Raw genomic sequence first — 21,600 nt, 5'->3', positions numbered from 1 at the left:
GCAGCCCTGGAAGAGCGCTTCATTTTCTGCCTGTAGCGCCGTAAATCGTATTTAGCGCTAATTGCGCTTTATTGTTGGGAGCCGTTGCCCACCCGGCGTGGATGTGCCCCACTAAATTGTAATTTAGTCTGCGAGTGCCCACCTCGCTTATGTGCCGTTTTATTTCTACTTCGGCTGCCCACACCGATATTTGGATTGCCTTGCCGCCTGCCTGTCTGAAAACGGGCCGCCGCGCTGCCCGCGGCGACCCGGAAGCTCGCGGCCGACCGGAAGTCCCGCCTCCTGAGGTCCGGGAGAAGAAGGCCTGCCGGCGCATGGAGCGCCCTGCCGGTCCTGTGTAGCCCGGGTCCCCAGGAGGGGGCCCGGGGAGAAGGAGGAGTGTGGCGCCTGTTGCGGGGCTCCTCTGACCTGAGGGAGCCCCGATCCAGAAGAGGAGACGTGCCGTGAGGAGCAGAGCGCGAGAGGAGCCCCGCCGGAAGAGAGCAGCCGGGGAGTGGGGCCCAGGGCTGATGTGAAGTTAGAGTCCCCCGTAGGGGACTCCGTGCCTGCCTGTGTGTATGCCGGGGGGGGGGGGGGAGTGTGTGCGCGTGTGTGTGCGAGGGAATGCGTGTGCGCATGCGTGACTGTGTGTGATTTAGAGAGAATGCGAGGCAGGGGATGTGCACGGCGACGTGCTCGCCCTCGAGGAGGAATCTGAGACAGCGAAGCGCGTGGGCGATCGCTGTCTCACATTCCCCCAGACACGCCAGCAAAAGATGTCTTCGCAGACAAAGCATGCTTCGCATGCTTTTTAGGTCTGCTCGACCTAAAAACAGTACCCCAAGGCCTAGAAAGCTTTACAAGACGCAATCAACTTAAAGGACACAAAACATTCTGGCCAATTAAAGGCTGCGCAGGACCCTCCAGGAATCTCAAGACCAACAGAAGTCTGCAAGATGGGTGCAGCATTTTGCATCTCTATATCAGGAACATTTGTAGGGTAATTTGGGAATCACAGATAATTACCTGCATGTAGCTCAAAAGAACCAAGTCATAGCCAAAGCCCCTCTGCACAATTACCACCATGAAGAAATTGCATTCAATAAGATGGAAATGGAAAACTGATTTACAACGCTGCTATTACCACGCAGGTAGGTAACAATGCGGTCGTTACGACGACTGTGTTGTTACCATGCGTGGCTTTATATCGCAAAACATTTCTACGACTTGCGCTAGGTGGCGTGCAACACCACGCAATGTGCTGGATTTTAAATCCAACACCTTCACTGCTGTTGCACTAACTGGAGTAGGAATAGTAATTCATACTATTCCTAAGTCCAGCGTGCTACCTAGCGCAAGTCGTAGAAAGTACTTGCGATGTAAAGCCACACGTGGGAACAACGCAGTGGTTGTAACGACCGTTTTGTAACAACGCAGTCGTTGTAACAACCGCGTTGTAACCTACTGCGTGGTAATAGCATGTGTTGTAACGTGCTATATTCGATGGAAATATCCCAGACCAACCAATCTCAAACATTGGGGAAAGCCCTGGACCCAGATAAGGTGCCAGTTGATATGTTCAAAACCAACCTGGACACTTGGCTGGATCCTTTGAAAGCAGTATTCAACAACAAACTTGCAGAAGGTGTGTTTTCAGACTCCTATAGGTCCTCTGTAATAGTTAAAATTCACAAAAAGGGAGGAGAGACGATCCCACTAATTATCTTGGTGCTGGATGGAGGACAACCTCATAATATCTCATCTCCAAGCTGGTTTGTACAAGGGGCAGAGCACAATTGATTAAGTTCCCTGATTATACATGATCTGCTTGAAGACCTAAAGACAACTTTTGACTGCATGGACCAGACAACACTGGCTGCGTATCTTGGAGGAACAAGCAGCCACCAAATACTTACTGAATTTGTTATTTAACCCAACACAGGCAACAGAGCAGCAGTGAAATACAGATACAAAGGCGAATGTACGTCCACCTTTGGTATGCAAACAGGGTTCAGGCAGGGTTGGGTTCTAACCCCAGCCTTAGTTAACATCTACTTCAATAGCACAGGGAAGTATCTCAGAGATTTTCACCTTGAGGTACCCAAGCTGGAGAATGAGCATCTTCTGATTGTAAAGTTTGCAGATGATGCGGTTATCTATCACACACAGAACTGTTGATGCATCGGCCCCTGGAAGGCTTCAAACGTTTTTGCACAGTATTGAAATTAACAATCAATTTATAGAATACAAAGTTTATGCTAATGAAATTTAAAGTCAAGCTAAAATATATGAAAAACCAATAGAAAAAGTTAAATCCTATGATTACTTGGGAAATGGGATCGAAGACCAGCTTCACTGGGGTACCCAAGTAACCAAGTCCAAAGTGACTCTGCTATAACAGGCTGGAGTGGCTCAGAGATTCACAAATAAATGCAAAAATGTCCTAATAAATCCTGCACTGATAGTGTATAAAACCAAAGTAGTGGCAGCTAGTTCCAATGGTGCTAAAATTTGGGGACACATAAATGTGTAGATGTTAAAAAAAGTGGAAAACTCTTTCTTGAGTTGTTCACTCTACTTAGGGCCGGGAACCCCTATTGCAATACTCGGAGCTGAACTGGGAATGACTTCTGCAGCTGATCCTATTGCCCAGTAGGTTATTGGATTCAAGTCTGGACTATTTCTGCCCTTGAGGTGTACCAGAAGAGCTTGAAGTACATTTTGAGAAGCCAGAATTGCAGTAGTTTGCTTTGGTGAAGACATATAGAGCATACTTTTAAAACAATTAATTGCTTAGATCTATGGCACAACTTAGAAAATATGAATAAAGCCGCATTACTAATGGTGAAAAGAAATACAGGGCACTTATGTGGCAAAAGCATGAGGTTATGAAAGGTGCCCTATTGACAAAATACTTGATGGTGATGTTCGAGCCCCGGTGGGAGCCATTCCTAGACCTGATATTGATAGAGCGCGCAGGTCGCCCGACTCTTTATTTCACCAAAATGTACGCACTTGGGCCAATAAAGTGTTTAACACTGTACTTTTGTGAATCGGGTGAGCTTACACATCACTATCAGTAATTCTTGTGTTTTCCTTACTATTAGTTCCAGTGTACCTGACTTACAACCTTGTCACAGGTACCTATGTTCCCGACGAATAAGGAGCTAGCAGGGGTAGGAGATAAGACTAACCAAAAATATCTTGTACATTTGAATAACAATTTATACGTGTGTAATAACCACAGACACCTGAAGGGTTTTCAAGACTTTATCTAGTCATAAAAAGTTAATTTCCATATGCCAAGAGAATAACATTTACACAGATTAAAAGATCAATAACTAAGATCAGGACTATAATGTAGCTATGGATTAGAGTGAGCACCATTGAAAGTCAGAAAACTAAAGGAGAAGGGTAACAGGGAACATGCTATTCAGTTTTCAGGCTTATAATAAGGCAGGTAAGTGGAAAAGAACATACTATAAAAGCAGAGCTCTAGAATTCATCAGGGATTTATATGAGATGGAATTTATGCTATTTTCTAAATATGAAGGCTTTAGATTCTAAAGGAAGGGTAAGAATGGAACACACTGAATAAGCAGATGATTCAATATTTTCCTAAAGGTAAGGGTAAAAGTGGAACATAACTACTAAACCAGTTTTCATGTAAAATCTTTTGGAAAGAGACAGTGAAAATAACATAGGCAATGATGCTTTATTAAAAGGAGGAGAGGAAAGAGTATAGATAGACGAACACCCACAGATATATATATTTACCTAGGATGGGAATGAGGACTAACCCTTGCCTCGGGTCAGTGGAAAAAAAAAAAAGCGAGGACAAGGACCCTCAAGGACTTAGGATGCCAGTAGGCGAGCAGGTACAGCTCATGGACAATCAGGACAGGATACCCCTCAGGACTTGGTTTAGGATTGGGCTCATCAAAAGGTACGACAACACCTGCCGCTTCGGATGCAACGCCTGCGCTACTCCCTCTCTGCACGGAATCTGCCAATAACCCCGATTGGGTTTTCGAATCTCCCAGCAAAGTGCTTCGCCAGCACTTAAGACTATTCCACCCCAGTGAGTTTGTGGAATTTACAGACAGAGTGCTCCGCAGCTCTCTGTATCAATCACCTATAGAGTTCGTAGGGTCGGTGACAGGTCAGCTACTCGGACAAGTCGGACAATTTCTCTTGCTAAACCTAGGCTAGTTATACTGTTTTCGGGTCAGTGGACCATCCACAAATGTGGCAAGTGACAGGGTCCCCAATTTTGGATTGGACAAGAGAGGTGGTTAGGTCATTGTCACCACCTAGAATTTGGTGTTCCCACAATTAATATTTATATTTCTCGTACCCACCCCTTACATTCCAGTTCCCATGGCATAGGAGTGCCGAAACAATGGGGCACACAAACATTATCACACATTATAACATATTAGGTACAAGTCGAAGTCTTCTCCTGGAGCAGAGGTTGCGTTCCCAGGAGCATCTGAGCTTCGGCAGCCAGCTGGCTTAGTTCCACTCCTGCGCAATTCGTTTTCTCCCTCAACACGTGGTTAGAGTGATATGGCTTCAAAGATGAAGTGGAGCACAGCTCCCAGGCCCCCAAAGTGTGTCACATGAAAAGTAAGCGAAAACAATTTAGAAACATAGAAAAAATGAATACACTGTATACCATGATTAGCTACACTGCAACCCTTACTTTACAATACCTAAAGCATTAGGAGTTAGGCAGAAATAGACAGCTGTGCAATAGCAGCGGTAGCAAGCAGAAAGCATGTTAAAACAAAGCGGCCATGTTTGCAATAATGCGCATGAGCTAAAAATCCCTCCAGAACTACGAGTGCGTCACATCACATGGGTATGACCGACGCATGCGCTGAGTGAAATCCCGCATAGCAGCGACCAGGTCAATTGCAAGCGTAGTTAGGATTAATAAACACATAGGCAAGCGTCTCTGGGACACCCGTTTGTTGTGTGAAAGTGCGATATTAATAACAGAACGGGTTGATTAATAACGTTATTGATTATGCAAGGTTCTTGAATTCAAGCAAGTCGCAGTACGTGCGAATCCTTGCTCCATCAATCCCCTCTTTGATGATATTTACTATCATCACTATTAATGGAAACAGATGCCAACTTTATTCTTTTACATCTCATTCATCTCAATCTCCCCAAACTTTTTATTGAGCCTTTTTCCCGCATCCTTGTTAGGATGGAAATTCTTTGCCCTTTTATAAATCTCATTCTTCAGCTCCTCTAATTCAAGTTCATCAACATTCCTTTTCATTCCTCTCTTTTTCACAGTATACTTCTTTTTGCATTTCTGGCATTTGCAACAAATTAATATTATTAGCATAATTAAACGAATCCCTGCTATTGGCATCAGTATTTTACTCACAAGACTTTTACCTATGTTATAAAACCAACTACCTACAGAGGAGAGACCATCAGTTCGTCTTTTCCAGGCACTGTCAACCTCCAGTGGTTTGAGTTCTTTTTCCAAATTAGTTATGTTTCTCACATATTTCTTAATTTCAACGCTCTTATCTGGAATGTAAGTGCAACAATGTTGCGCTTTCAACATTCTACAGACTCCGCCCTCTTTTGCCAATAAGGTATCAAGAGCGAGGCGATTTTGTAAAACCATTGATCTGATCGCAACCAATTCGGTATTGACCAGCAGGAATCCAGCGGCAGTGTCAGTTGATAACCGATCCACTACTGTAGACAATTTGCAAATTTGATGAGTGTTCAGAACCACTCCCACTCAAGGTATCAATGCACTAAATATATAACCTATAATTTCTCCTACACTTTCTCTTCTACTACGCACTAAACCATTAGTATTTTCATTGCTTCCAGCGGCGTTATTCACATGGTATATTTTTGGGAAGACAATGCCAAAATAGCAGCATCCATACCAGTGATCCGGCAATTTGAAATAAGCCTTGTTTCCACAGATATAATAAATCCCAGGAAACACAGGTTCTGACCCATTTTTGAATCCCCAACCTCCAATTACCTTATAATTGTGTTCGCATTCACTGGAACCGATGAATACATTGTTATAATAACTAGTCTTTTCCTTATGAAGGTAAAGTTTTCCCTTTCTTTCGAAGTCCAACAACAGTGCAGGATTAGCTTCACCATTTGAGGTGCTTTCCATGTTTTCTGCCCACTTAGGAGTTTTCTATCTTTTGTCATTGGCTTTTCTTTGGTAACTTTCCCTCCTTTTCTCTGCCATATTCAGGAAAATTTTCTCTTGTTCATGTAATGAACAGGTCAAGTTATCCCTGTGTGCATCACCTAAATCTATAACACCTACAGTCAAAAAATACTCTCCCATATAACGGGTCACATCACTCTTCACATGTACAATATTCAGGTTTCCCCGAATAGGAAGTTCAGAAAAAATTATGTCAGAGTTTGAATAGTAATACTGTAAGGTGCTTCTGTAAAATAAGCTTGCTAATATACTACAGGAAATTCCATAGGTTAGGGGTAGATGGTGATAGGTCACACCTTCAGCTACAGAAGTGGGTAGCTTCATGCATACATAACAGTCTTCTATTTCCATTGCTTCTACATAGTGTACTAAAAGATTTGCAAATACATTTAAATGTGTTCTGTTTTTGATTCTGTGATAATGTAGTCCTCCCTCATCTGATGCATCTACGTCTGGTTTTGTCTGTTTAAGGCTAAATGTATTCTCACGTCTTTCTACACTTCGTGGTGTCTCTTCTGTCGGTTGAGTGTCTGAGTCTTCCGTTACCTGTTTAGTAGGGTACAGGTTAGAGTCTTTACTTAACATGAACGGGATACTAATTTTTAATCCTATCCTTAATATCAGTACTACTGCTACACTACATAAGCATATTTTACAGCATGTTTTACAGCAATTCTGTCTAGGTCTTCCATTCACATTTGAATCAGAAATTGTGTCTTAAATAAGTTTTCTAACCCCTCTTTGTGTCTCTACACAAGTGGCTTACACAAGCTAAGCTTTCAGGTTGGGTCTTCTTCCTCAGAAACCCGATCAGCAATCAGATCTTCCTCACTTTCGTCACTTATTTTGAGGTCTTCAAATTCCTCTAACACCAGGTAAGTCCATTCAGGGCTTCGATAATTTTTGTTTTGTCTTTTTATCCTGGTACTTCTTCTGTTCGGCTGGGCTCCTGTTTTCTCCTTTTCACTGGCAGCCCTTTTTCTGTCTTCTAATTTCTCCTCTACTGTTTTCAATCTTAGTCTCAGTCTTTTTATGAATCTGGGTTCACTTTTCTTTTTCTTGAGTCTTTTAACTGTCACTGTAGTTTGGCTCTTTTATTTGCGTTCAGTTGTGGTACCTTTTCTTTGACGGTATCTTCGTCCCTTTCTGTCTGACTAGTTCCAGGTCTTACTTCAGTGTCTTCCGCCTGGTCTCTAAGCTGGCCTTGTTCAGGTGTACTTTGGATTTGACTTTGACTTTCAACTGTTTCAGACTCTGTCTCCTGAACACGTTCGTCTATTTCTATCTGTTCCTGTTCATGCACTTTGACCCCTTGATTTTCTTCCGCATGAACTTCAGCCCTAATTACTATCTGTCCCTTTTCAGTTTCTGGAGTCTTTGGAGGTGTGTCGATGACTTGGTCTGTCCCTATCTGACCTTGTTCTTCAGCAGGTCTGACATGGATTTCGATGACCTGATTATCTCCGTCTATTCCTGTCTCGTCCTCACTATTCCACTCTCTATCTAGGTAGGAGTACTTTCTGGTTCTTATTGGATCAAGAATCAGATCGTCTGCTGGGAACCATTCGTCTTGACTGGTGCTCGGTTGTTCGACATCAGCTAGTTCCGGACCCTCATCTGGAGACCCCTCAGCTGCACAACCTTCAGCCTCAGTCGCTTCTTCTTCGGTCACCCGCTTGGTGTGACTGGCATGGATCCACTTTGGCACTCCAGCACACTTTACTGCAGTTGTGGTGACAAGAATCACTTGTCTGCGTTTTCCCCACTTCGGTGCAAGGCAACTCTTCCGGGTGTGTTTCTTTAACACAACCAAATCACCTGGTTTCAGATTATGGACTGGAGTTGTTGGCCAGGCGACGGCGTCCTCCCCAATCTGGTGAGAGATAGAACGCACTTGGTCACCCAGCTGCTTGCAGTATTCTAGTACCAAATCATCAGAAATACTTAGCAGTTTGTGTCCATGGTACCCATGCCTGCCGCATCACTCTTCCCATTAGTATCTCATGGGGACTCAGGCCTGTCTTTCGGTCTGGAATGCTTCTCAATCCCATCAGGACAAGGGGTAAAGCGTCTATCCAGTTCAATCCTGTAGAGTTACACATTTTTCCCAATCTTGACTTCATAGTGCCATTCACCTGTTCGACTACTCCAGAAGCCTCTGGATGATATGCACAGTGCAGTTTTTGGGTAATTTTGAATGCTTTATAAAGTTCAGTTAATATGTCATTGGCAAAATGCCCACCTCTGTCCAATTCAATCGTGACTGGAAAACCGTACCTAGGTATCAGTTCCCTTAGTAACAATTTGGCTACAGTAATAGCATCATTTTTCTTTGCTGGGTAGGCCTCCACCCATCTTGAGAACAGGCAGACTATAACCAAAACGTACCTATATCCTTTGCACATGGGTAACTGAATAAAGTCAGCCTGTAGTCGGATAAAAGGACCTTCCGCCTTTCCAATTGTACTTTGTAACACTACTGTTCTCTTCCCAGGGTTAAACTGCTGACAAGTTAAGCACCTCTGGCAAAGTGCCTCTGCATCGTTCCTGAACTTCGAATTGTACCATACTTCTTTGAAAACACGGACCATCGCATCCCTCCCTATGTGTGAGTCTCTGTGTATCAGTCTGGCCATTGGAGCAACCATACTGTCTGGCAACACAGGCGTACCATCACGACAAGCAATGACACCATCTCTATTCCTGGGTTGACAGCCATCTTTCTCCCATCTTTCCTGTTCTTCTGGTTCTGCTGCCATTTGCAACCCTTTCAGTTCCTCCCAAGTTGATACACTCTTAAACACCATAAGTTGGCAGCTGTTTCCGCCTCCCCACAATTTGATGTTTAATGGCATTTTGTGTTGTGCACAATATTGGGCTATTTGGTCAGCATATCTATTTCCAGCTGTCACATCGTCATTTCCAGATTTGTGAGCAGCACACTTGACCACTGCCAATTCTTCGGGTAACTGGATTGCTTCCAGTAAGTTCTGTACCACTTTTCCATTTCTGATAGGGGTACCTGAGGAAGTCATGAATTCTCTTTGCAGCCATAACTGGCCGAAGTCATGCATAACCCCATAACCATACTGGCTGTCAGTATATATGGTTACTCTTTTGTTTTTCCCTTGTTTACAAGCTCTTGCCAATGCAATCAATTCAGCTACTTGTGCAGATTTTATTTCACTTAAATAGGAGGCTTCTAGTGTCTTTTCCAGAGTGACTACAGCATAGGCAGCACTCAGACCTCCATCCGCATGTCTTAAACATGAGCCATCCACAAACATCTCAAGATCTTCTACTGGCAAGGCTGTTTCTTTTATATCAGGACGTGGTTTAGTGCTAAATTCAGTTAGGTCAATGCAATTATGCTCAATTTCTCCTTCAATTTCTGCACCATGTGTATTTGGTAGCAAGGTAGCTGGATTCAGTATGTTACATCGGGAAATTATCACATTTTCTGCATCTACAAGAATTCTCTCATACTTAGTCAGCCGACTGGGTGTGAGATACTGAGTTTTGGTTCTGGTCAGCAGAATCAAAACTGAATGTGGAACATATACAGTTACAGGATGTCCCATAGCAATGCATTCACTTTGTTCTAGACTTGTGCAAGTTGCAGCTACTGTTTTCAGGCATCCAGGCAATCCAGCAGCCACTGGATCTAAAGTAGCAGAAAAATAGGCCACCGGACATCTGGTCAGACCATGTTCTTGTGTTAGGACTGAGAGTGCACAATTGTCTCGTGTGTCACAAAACAGGTCAAAGTTTTTAGAATAGTCAGGCATTCCTAATGCAGGAGCGGAACACAGACAGTTTCGTAATTTTATCCAGAAAGTCATACTTTCATCATCCCATTCAACTGGATCTTTTGCTCCTTTCTTGGTCATCTTTATTAACGGTTTTGCTAGAACAGCAAATCTCACAATCCACTGTCTGCAGTATCCTACAACTCCTAGGAACATTCTAACTTCTTTCTGGGTTCTGGGTAACTCCATGTCTCGAATTATTCTAATTCTTTCTGAAGTGACCTTCCGGATACCTTTTTCTATCTGGTGCCCCAGATATTTCACTGAGTTTTTACAAAACTGTAATTTGTCTGGCGATACATTATGCCCTCCTTTTCCTAGATGATTCAACAATGCAATGGTATCAGTAACACAGTCGTTCCGACTTTTAGACGCCACTAGGAGGTCGTCTATGAACTGGACCAAAACTGATTCTCCAGGTAAGACTAAGGATTCAAGGCATCTTTTTAAAATCTGGTTGAAAATCGAAGGACTCTCTGTATACCCTTGAGGAACACGATTCCAGACATAGACATGACTGTCAAATTCAAATGAGATGCAATGGGATGGAAAAGAATGCATGGCATAAGTCAATAACGGTAAACCATTCCGCATTCCATGGAATTTGGTACAAGATTACTGCAGGGTTTGGCACAATAGGACAGCAAGGTACAACAATCTGGTTTACCTTTCGCATGTCCTGCACTACCCTGTACTTTCCACTAGGCTTTTTAATTCCAATTATGGGTGAATTACAAGGACTGCTCATTACTTCCTGTATGATGTTTGCTTCTAGCAATCTTTTTACTTCAATGGCAACTCCGGCTTTCACTTCTGCATTCATTTTATACTGTTTGATTTTTGGGTAAACTGCATTTGACTTGATGGCTATTTGAAATGGGTCTACATTTGCCATTAGTCCTACATCCCTTCCAGTGAAATCCCACACTTCCGGTATCACTGCCTGTTGGAGCTCTTCAGGTAAGTCCTGCAATGTCAATTTCTAAATTTCTGAGTCAGGTCTTAGCAACATTAATTTGTACAATCCGTCTTCATCTGGAGTCTGGATTTCAACGCCCTTTGGTGTGCAAAAGATGGTGTCGTTCATTTTGCACAGCAAATCACGTCCCAATAAGTTCACTGGGCTGGAATCACAGACAACAAATCTGTGCATTTCTTTAAAATTCCCTATTGAAATCTCCATTGGTTCAGTTACAGGGGTACTAATTATCTGATTTGACACACCCACTACTTGGATTGCTTCTCCCGAGAGGGGTAGGTTAGGAACGTCTGCTGTTCTCACAGTAGCACAGGTAGCACCAGTGTCCAACAGAAAGGTGACGTCATTTCCTTCAACCTTTCCTTCAATGTATGGTCCTGACTGGTCTACCGGCAAGGAGGCTCCAAGTACGCACTCCTCGTCCTCCCCCCTCAGGCCCCGTCAGTAAGGTTCATCACAGAGGAATGTATTATTCAACAGGAATTGCGAGGTTTCTGCATTTCTATCCTCCCTTCCTTCCCACACCTTGACCTCCTCATCCTGCTGAGCCTTGTGCCTAAAAGTTTGCCTAGGTGCACGAGGCAACTGATTCTGTTTGACCTGTTGCTGGGTTTTTCGTGACCCCTCATTCTGCACCTGCGGATTTAAATCATTATTTTTCAGGTTACCATGCTGCAACATTGGACACTCGTCTCTCCAGTGCCCTATCTGACCGCACCCATGACAGGGAAACTTTTTCATAGCCTCCACTCGACTCATTTTAGTTCGGGGTTTCGCTCCTCCCCCAGTACCTGGATTCTGGATGTTATTATTTACTTTACTTAACTGTTTTTCTTGTTGTTCCGCCAATTTCACTTGAGCCCACATTACTTTCTCCTTTAGGGCCTTTCGCTTATTTTCCATCTTGTCCTCGCAGTACTTTGCGTACTTCAGGACCTCATCTATGGGTTTTCCCTGCCAACAGATTTTATTATCCCTAATCCACTGGGAGATTTCAGGTCTCAACCCCAACACGAACCGATAAATGAAATGGGTCATATCCTTCATTTCAATATTATCGATTCCACTGTAGGTTTTGAATACCTGCAGCAATCGCTCATAATAAGAGTGCACTGTTTCGTCACGATTCTGGGTAGTTCTATCTATGCGGGTCCAATCAGTTTCCTTTGCTGCCACTTTTCCTTTCAAATATTGTATTACCTTGTCATACTGTCTCATTACATTCGGAGATGGAGCTCCTGTTTTTGAGTCTCATTTATACTCCTCACTGGGCCAATCAACTGCAATTTTACATTCTCTCCATAAATCTACAGGAACTACAATGCCGAAGAACCCATCTAGGTCCTTCAGGAGGCATTTTTGGACTTTGACAAATCACTCGACCTGCCTATACCACTCCACTGGTTTCTCTCTTAATTTTGGGAAGCCATTTGTAAATGACACAATATCCTGTCGGGACCATGGTACATGTACATATTTCCCCCCTGGCACTTCTCTCATGGGATACAAGGTTTCTGGCTTATCGACTTCCTTTAGGACATATTCAGAAGTCTTTGGTCTGGCCTTACTGTCTTCCTTTTTATTTGCCCATCTGGCTTTCCATTTTTCTAAGTCTCACCCTTTCTGCAACAGGTTTAACAATTCCCTTATCTGCACCTTTTTCCCGGACACATTCATGTTTTCTAGGTCTTTGTCCGAAAACTCTGCTCTATAAGGTTTTTGTAATACTTTGGATTTGCTCACATCTATTCCCATGTTAGCTGCAGTGTCCATTAGTTTCTCATGGAACACTCTGGTGTTTCGTGTAAGACTTTTGCATATGAACAGCAACTTTTCCTCACTAAGAGTGTTCAGCCTGTCTAATCCCATGTTTCCAGCTATTAGTTCTTCCATCTCTATTCTTAGTTTGTAAATATCTAATGGTTTTGGCTGAGGAGTTATTTTTTCTAATTCTCTGGTCCACCTGTCTATTTCTTCCGGGGTCACTACTGTGGCACTTCAAGTACCTGACGCTGTCTCTATCAGGACTTCCCTTGCGCTAGTCTGTGTTCTCGTTTGAGGTACACTACTCTCTGGTTCCCTTATGGGCAGATCTAACAGGGAAACCACAGATTCGCATTCACTTGTCTGATCATCCACTATGAGAGGCTCTTTTCTGGGTGGTGCTACAACTGGTGTTATAACGGGAGTTTTTGGACTAGCCTGTCTATCCCCATAAAGAGGAACAACGGGACCAATAGTTACTGGAATTGTCAAAGCTTCAGGACTGGGATTCAACAATGATATTTTCTGAATTAGTTCATTCCGTTGTTTAATTAAGGCTTCCCTTTCTTGTTCCTGTAAAACCCTTTCAATCGGGGTTTCATGCATTACCTGCGGAACTAACAGAGGATACAGACTTGGGGCAGTTGGGACTATCGGTCCTGGTCTTTCATCACCAAATGGCCTATAGTTCGGGAAGGTGGTATTAGGCCTACAAAATCCCTCTTTACCTGTTACATCTGTTTCGCTGGACCTTCTTTCTCTAGGAGGCCGGAAAAACAGATTTTTCAAACTCAGGGACCTAGATTCCTCATCATATGGTGGGGGATTTTTCATTCATAAATCCTCCAGGTACTCATCTTCCGAATCACCTGCGGACCTTAAGTGTCGGGTTTTCTCTGTGCTTTTCCCTCCCTCGGGTTCATTTATACCGAACATTGGAAATAGTCCCTCAACCATCATATTCTGTCTCCACTGTTTCATCTTTTTCTCTTTGGCATCTCGCTGCAATTTAGGGTACCATTTGCTCACTCCCTTATCCATTCTGGGTCTGTCTCTTTCTAAGGCCTCAATCTCCCATTCTTCCAAAGCCTCATACTGAGTCAACCTTGGTCTGGGATGTAAGTCATTCATTCAGGTCCTTAAATTAAACAAAATCCTACTATTAAAGGTACCATCTAAGGGAAATGCTAGGACTCCATTGTCTTGGGTATACTTTACCCAATTCTCCAACCATACGCAGGTGTGATAACCTTTGTCAAACATCATAAATGATGCGGGAGTATTAGGTGGTGGAATGATTACACCTTCTCTAGTTCTAATGGGCTTGTCTTTCTTGAAATAATTTTTGATTTTGTCAGCAAATGACATTTTTCCCTTGCTTCCGTACATATTGTAAGGTTAGCATCTGCTCCTTATGATAACCTAGATTTTTTGGATCAGGTAAGAATTCGGGATACCACATACACCTCTCCAAGCTATCTTCAAGCTCGGATTGTGAAATGTTGTTTACAAAAGTGCTTCCAATACTAGCGCGTCTCTCAACAGATGCAACAACCAATCAATCCTGTGATTGCAAATAATTTCGACCAATGGGTGCGCGGCCTTTTTGCAAGACGCGGTCTCACGCTTCGGCACTCACCCCTCCTTTACAATACCAACTTCGTTACACACCCGCTGTTTCAACCAATACCAGCGCGGCACGGAGCGACGTCAGCGCGGCTTCGCGACCGACTCCCTCCTTCACAAGGTAACGGAAACTTTGAATTTTTCTTAAAGTGCACGTGCTCAATTTAGTTAACAACGTATAACATTCGCCACTGTGCTCGAGTGTCTTAAAAAGGAAAAAGGTTTTTGTTTCACTGCAAGTAAACCACTTCTGTCTACTTTTCATTCACTACGGATAGATCCTTCTGCCTACCCTTTCACACAAGCATTAGAGAACCTGTTACTTCTTTGACTCATTCACTCTTTTCGGGATATATACTAAGTCAAAAGATTCACCAGGGCACTCCTCTGCTATCATTCAAGCTCCGATGAACCTACTACTCCTTCCTCGTGTGACCCTACAACGAACCCAAGCCAGGCGGCCACCAACCTCACGAAGTGGATCAGCGACTGCGCAGACGAGCTCGCCCCCCTGAGGACCCCGCCTAGCAGACCCGGTAGCAAGAAAGCCCCATGGGTCACCGACGAACTCAAGAGCTCCAAGAAGAACTGCCGAGCCCTCGAGAGAACCTGGCGCAGAGACCCAACTCCGGACAACATGGCTGCCCTCAAGCTCGCCACCCGAAAGCACCACCAACTCATCCACGCCACCAAGAAAACCGCATTCAAGGAACGACTGGACAACAACGCACACAACAGCTCTCCAACCCCAACGCCGGAAACAACGACATCACCCCTTCGCAAGACCTCTGCAACTCCCTCGCCTCCTACTTCCACAACAAGATCGCGGACATACACAACAGCTTCAGCACTCAACCGACGCACGCCACGACCGAACCACCGCCTCCCACCACCACCCTCCGTGCCTGGACTCCAATCAGCACCGAAGACACCGTCCACACGATGAACTCCATCCACTCCAGATCTCCGACCGACCCCTGCCCTCACCACGTCTTCAACAAGGCCGACGCTGTCATCGCACCCCACCTGCGGGACATCATCAACACCTCCTTCGACACCGCTACCTTCCCGGAGAGCTGGAAGCACGCCGAACTCAACGCCCTACTCAAGAAGCCATCGGCCGACCCCACCGACCTCAAGAACTACCGCCCCATCTCGCTGCTCCCGTTTCCTGCAAAAGTCATTGAGAAGACCGTCAACAAGCAGCTGCCCGCCTTCCTCGAGACGAACGGATCCCTCGACCCCTCGCAGTCTGGCTTCCGGGCCAACCACAGCACCGAGACCGCCCTGATCGCAGCCACCGATGACATCCGAGCGCTGCTCGACAACGGAGAAACAGCGGCCCTCATCCTCCTCGACCTCTCTGCGGCCTTCGACACTGTCTGCCACCGTACCCTAGTACAACGCCTCAGCAACGTCGAAGTCTAGGAGAAGGCACTGGAGTGGATCATCTCCTTCCTCGCCGGAAGGACACAGAGTGTCCGCCTCCCTCCGTTCAGATCTGAAGCCACCGAAGTCATCTGCGGCGTTCCTCAAGGCTCCTCGCTCAGCCCAACCCTCTTCAATGTCTACATGAGCCCCCTCGCAGACATCGCACGCTAGCACAACCTCAACATCATCTCCTACGCCGACGACACCCAGCTGATCTTCTCCCTCACCAACGACCCCGCCACCGCCAGAGCCAACCTTCACGAAGGGATGAAAGAGGTATCCGAATGGATGAAGAACAGCCGCCTGAAACTGAACTCGGACAAGACAGAAGTCCTCATCCTGGGATCCTCACCCTCCGCTTGGGATGACTCCTGGTGGTCCCCTGCCCTAGGCAGCGCACCCAAACCAACAGACCATGCACGCAACCTGGGCTTCATCCTGGACTCCTCCCTCTCCATGACCAGACAAGTCAATGCCGTCTCCTCGTCGTGCTTCAACATCCTGCGCATGCTACGTAAGATCTTCCGGTGGATCCCCACCGAGACCAGGAAGACGGTCACCCAGGCCCTCGTCACCAGCCGTCTGGACTACGGCAACTCCCTTTACGCCGGAACCACCGCCAAACTCCAGAAGAGACTCCAGCGGATCCAGAACGCCTCAGCACGACTCATCCTGGACATCCCCCGTCGCAGCCACATTTCCGGACACCTGAGAGACCTGCACTGGCTCCCGGTCAACAAGAGAATCACCTTCCGTCTCCTCACCCATGCACACAAAGCTCTACACAACCAAGGCCCAGGATACCTCGACAGCTGCCTCAACTTCTACGCTCCCAAACGCCAGCTTCGATCGACCGGCCACGCCCTCGCCGCCGTCCCCCGCATCCGAAGAGCCACCACAGGGGGACGGTCCTTCTCCTACCTCGCCGCCAAGACATGGAACTCCCTCCCGACTCACCTCCGCCTGACCCAGGACCACCTCGCCTTCAGGAAGCAACTGAAGACCTGGCTGTTCAAGCATTAGCAGACCCCCCTTCCCCCAGCGCCTTGAGACCCTCTGGGTGAGTAGTGCACTATATAAATGCGATGATTGATTGATTGATTGATACTAGGTAATATCACAACTAAAGTTTAGTCAGTGGACTCGTTGCTTTCATTTATTCAACTAGTCACTCGAAAAAAATCCAAATTAGCGCTTCCAGTTCTACCTAACCATGCACTAATCTTCCTCACAGCCAGTGACCTCACAGCTAAGTGGATTCTGCTCACCACCCGCTATACTATTCCCCGGGGATTCCAGACAACATAGAACAATCACTAACAATTTGTTAATCACATGCAATATTATAGCAGCAATTCACAGAATAATACTTTTATAACATTTCAAACAAAAAACAAAAAAAACAAATTCAAAGCAATACTTTTTACAGCAGATCGATCTTAAAAAAATGATTAGCAGCACATTTAAATTTCACGATTTATCAACAATTATGTTATCTACCTATCTTAACTAGTCCAAACCATAGCTCTGCTACCAGAAAATTACTGATAGAGCGCGCAGGTCGCCCGACTCTTTATTTGACCAAAATGTACGCACTTGGGCCCATAACGTGTTTAACACTGTACTGTTGTGAATCGGGTGAGCTTACACATCACTATCAGTAATTCTTGTGTTTTCCTTACTATTAGTTCCAGTGTACCTTACTTACCACCTTGTCACAGGTACCTATGTTCCCGACGAATCAGGAGCTAGCAGGGGTAGGAGATAAGACTAACCAAAAATATATTGTACATTTGAATAACAATTTATACGTTTGTAATAACCACAGACACCTGAAGGATTTTCAAGACTTTATCTAGTCATAAAAAGTTAATTTCCATATGCCAAGAGAATAAAATTTACACAGATTAGAAGATCAATAACTAAGATCAGGACTATAATATAGCTATGGATGAGAGTGAGCACCATTGAATGTCAGAAAACTAAAGGAGAAGGGTAACAGGGAACATGCTATTCAGTTTTCAGGCTTATGCTAAGGCAGGTAAATGGAAAAGAACATACTATAAAAGCTGGGCTCTAGAATTCATCAGGGATTTATATGAGATGGAACTTATGCTATTTTCTAAATATGAAGGCTTTAGATTCTAAAGGAAGGGTAAGAATGGAACACACTGAATAAGCAGATGATTCAATATTTTCCTAAAGGTAAGGGTAAAAGTGGAGCATAACTACTAAACCAGTTTTCATGTAAAATCTTTTGGAAAGAGACAGGGAAAATAACATAGGCAATGATGCTTTAGTAAAAGGAGGAGAGGAAAGAGTATAAATAGACGAACACCCACAGATATATATATTTACCTAGGAAAGGAATGAGGACTAACCCTGGCCTCGGGTCAGTGGAAAAAAAAAAGGGAGGACAAGGACCCTCAAGGACTTAGGATGCCAGTAGGCGAGCAGGTACAGCTCATGGACAATCAGGACAGGATACCCCTTAGGACTTGGCTCAGGACTGGGCTCATCAAAAGGTACGACCAACACCTGCAGCTTCGGATGCAACGCCTGTGCTACTCCCTCTCTGCACGGAATCTGCCAATAACCCCGATTGGGTTTTCGAATATCCCAGCAAAGTGCTTCGCCAGCACTTAAGACTATTCCACCCCAGTGAGTTTGTGGAATTTACGGACAGAGTGCTCCGCAGCTCTCTGTATCAATCACCTTTAGAGTTCGTAGGGTCGGTGACAGGTCAGCTACTCGGACAAGTCGGACAATTTCTCTAGCTAAACCTAGGCTAGTTATACTGTTTTCGGGTCAGTGGACTACCCACAAATGTTGCAAGTGACAGGGTCCCCAATTTTGGATAGGACAAGAGAGGTGGTTAGGTCATTGTCACCACCTAGAATTTGGTGTTTCCACAATTAATATTTATATTTCTCGTACCCACCCCTTACATTCCAGTTCCCATGGCATAGGAGTGCCGAAACAATGGGGCACACAAACATTATAATAATAATATAATCACACATTGTAACATATTAGGTACAAGTCGAAGTCTTCTCCTGGAGCAGAGGTTGCGTTCCCAGGAGCATCTGAGCTTCGGCAGCCAGCTGGCTTAGTTCCACTCCTGGCAATTCGTTTTCTCCCTCAACACGTGGTTAGAGTGATATGGGCTTCAAAGATGGAGTGGCGCACAGCTCCCAGGCCCCCAAAGTGTGTCACATGAAAAGTAAGCGAAAACAATTTAGAAACATAGAAAAAATGAATACACTGTATACCATGATTAGCTACACTGCACCCCTTACTTTACAATACCTATAGCATTAGGAGTTAGGCAGAAATAGACAGCTGTGCAATAGCAGCGGTAGCAAGCAGAAAGCATGTTAAAAGAAAGCGGCCATGTTTGCAATAATGCGCATGAGCTAAAAATCCCTCCAGAACTACGAGTGCGTCACATCACATGGGTATGACCGACGCATGCGCTGAGTGAAATCCCGCATAGCAGCGACCAGGTCAATTGCAAGCGTAGTTAGGATTAAAAAACACATAGGCAAGCGTGTCTGGGACACCCGCGTGTTGTGTGAAAGTGCGATATTAATAACAGAACGGGTTGAATAATAACGTTATTGATAATGCAAGGTTCTTGAATTCAAGCAAGTCGCAGTACGTGCGAATCCTTGCTCCATCAATATCACCACTTGAGGCAAGGGCCTTATTTTTCAGTTTCAGACTAGGAACGTTAAAGGTTCAGATCAATACCAAATCCTGGTCCGGTGTTTACGGGCAGAGAGCTGGCATGTGCTGCTGCACTTTGGGCAGCCAAGAAACGCTGATACACTTCATGCTGCTTTGTGGCGCAACAATAGCCCTTCGGAGGTTTTATCTTCATCCCCTGTTTTTAAAATGCTGCACAATGGATTGCGAGAATGCCCTAACACTTTGTTACAGAACAGACCAGCAGGGAATTTATCAGACTGTAGTATACTATATATATGCTGCTTGGAAGGATAGACAACCGGTCAAAAGGCAGGGTGGGGAGAGTGAAATTACAGCAATATATGTAAATAAGGAGTTTATCAGTTATTTTTGTCTGGAACATTGAGCTGCTAATGGTCTAACTTACACTTGCACTTTTATCTGATATAGCATTGACAGAGGCTTAGTGTGATTATTTAAGTCAACCTAGATTTTATTTTTTTATGTGAGCGGTTGATTAGCATTTATAGCTGTATTGCAAGGCTACCTATGGTAGCACATGTCCATCCCTGGCATTAATATATACTTTCATAGGCTTTGCCTTACATGCATGCACTCTGCACAGATAAAGTCATTGAGATAGACTAATTCTTTTAAATCACCAGTTGCTCAAACTGATAATAACACATAGGACTTTACCTGCGCTCTGCACAATTAAAATATAACACCTCCTGCCCCTTGTTATCCTGTAGATCCTTCGCACAATAAGTTAAATGCCCTCATCATTTTAGTAAGTACACTTTTTTCATTCTGGCTTCTTTCTGCCCTGGAGATGCGCCTTTAATTCAAGTAATTTATGCTGCAATTTGCTTCTGCATGCATCCTGCACAGCCGCGGCCCATGCAGGTAAGAGAGGTGGGGCCAGGTTGAGGGGGGGATTCGACAGACGACCACAAGGGAAAATTAAATACATAATACATTTTCCCTCTTCGTTGTCTAAGCCTGATCCGAGAAAAAGGGAGGGTCCCAAAACGCTTTTTCCCCATGTTAATTTTTCGCAGGAAATTTTAGACATGGCTAGAACCTGCACTGCTGAATGGAAATACACCAAATTAGGCAGAAAGTTAGCTGTTGGTCCAGAAAGCACCGTTTTCTGTTAAATCGTGTAAAAAAGTTCAGCAATTGTGGAGAAATGTAAAGATGTTTCATTTTCTGAAGTGGAGCTGGTCCAGGGGAATGTTTTAATTTGTGAAAAGCACAGAAGAGGTCAGGTCTGGAGTACCTTCACCCCATAGGTGCATTATAGGGGTGTCTTAGACATCCCTTATGGGTTTTAGAATGCATACATTTTTTTTATTCCACATTGATGAGGTTGCAAATCCATCATGCGCTCAGTGCGGCACCCCGTGTAACGTCTCAGTGGAGGCGTACCGCAAACCCACCAAAGATAACTTATTTTTTTAAGTTGCCATTTTATGAAACCAACCCTCAGAGACACACTCAGAGAGTCACTCCTTCACTCAGAGAGCCCTTCAATGGCTTAAGCAGCCATTGACAGACATACTCTGAAGTTGATCACGCACACACAGACACTATCAAAAACTAATGCAGCCATTCGCAGATGCGCTCAGAGACTCATGCACTCACTCACAGACCCATTCAGACAGCCACACTCTCACTCAAGGCCCATTAATATACTCATGCACCGATTCACAGACCCACTCAGAGACACACGTACCCTTTTACAGACACACTCATAGACCGATTCACTCACTTACAGACCTATTCATATATTTATGCACTCACTCACACACCCACTCATAGTCTCATGGGTTCACTGAGAGTGATACTCAGAAACTCATGCACTCATGGACAGATTCACTGAAAGACTCATGTATGTACTCAGAGTCATATAAAGAGTCACTCACCCACTCAGAGACCCACTCACATACTCAGAGAGTCTCTCCAGACCCACTGAGATACTGAAGGTCTCACACACAGATCCACTGAGAGACTCATGCACAAACTCAGAGATGCAGTCAGAGGCTTATGCACCCACTTACAGACACAGTCAGAGACAAGTAAGCACC

This window comes from Lissotriton vulgaris, chromosome 5 (genome assembly GCF_964263255.1).
Source record: "Lissotriton vulgaris chromosome 5, aLisVul1.2, whole genome shotgun sequence".
Taxonomy (NCBI): domain Eukaryota; kingdom Metazoa; phylum Chordata; class Amphibia; order Caudata; family Salamandridae; genus Lissotriton; species Lissotriton vulgaris.
The sequence above is the reverse complement of the archived record's forward strand: the minus strand, read 5'-3'. Positions refer to the sequence as shown.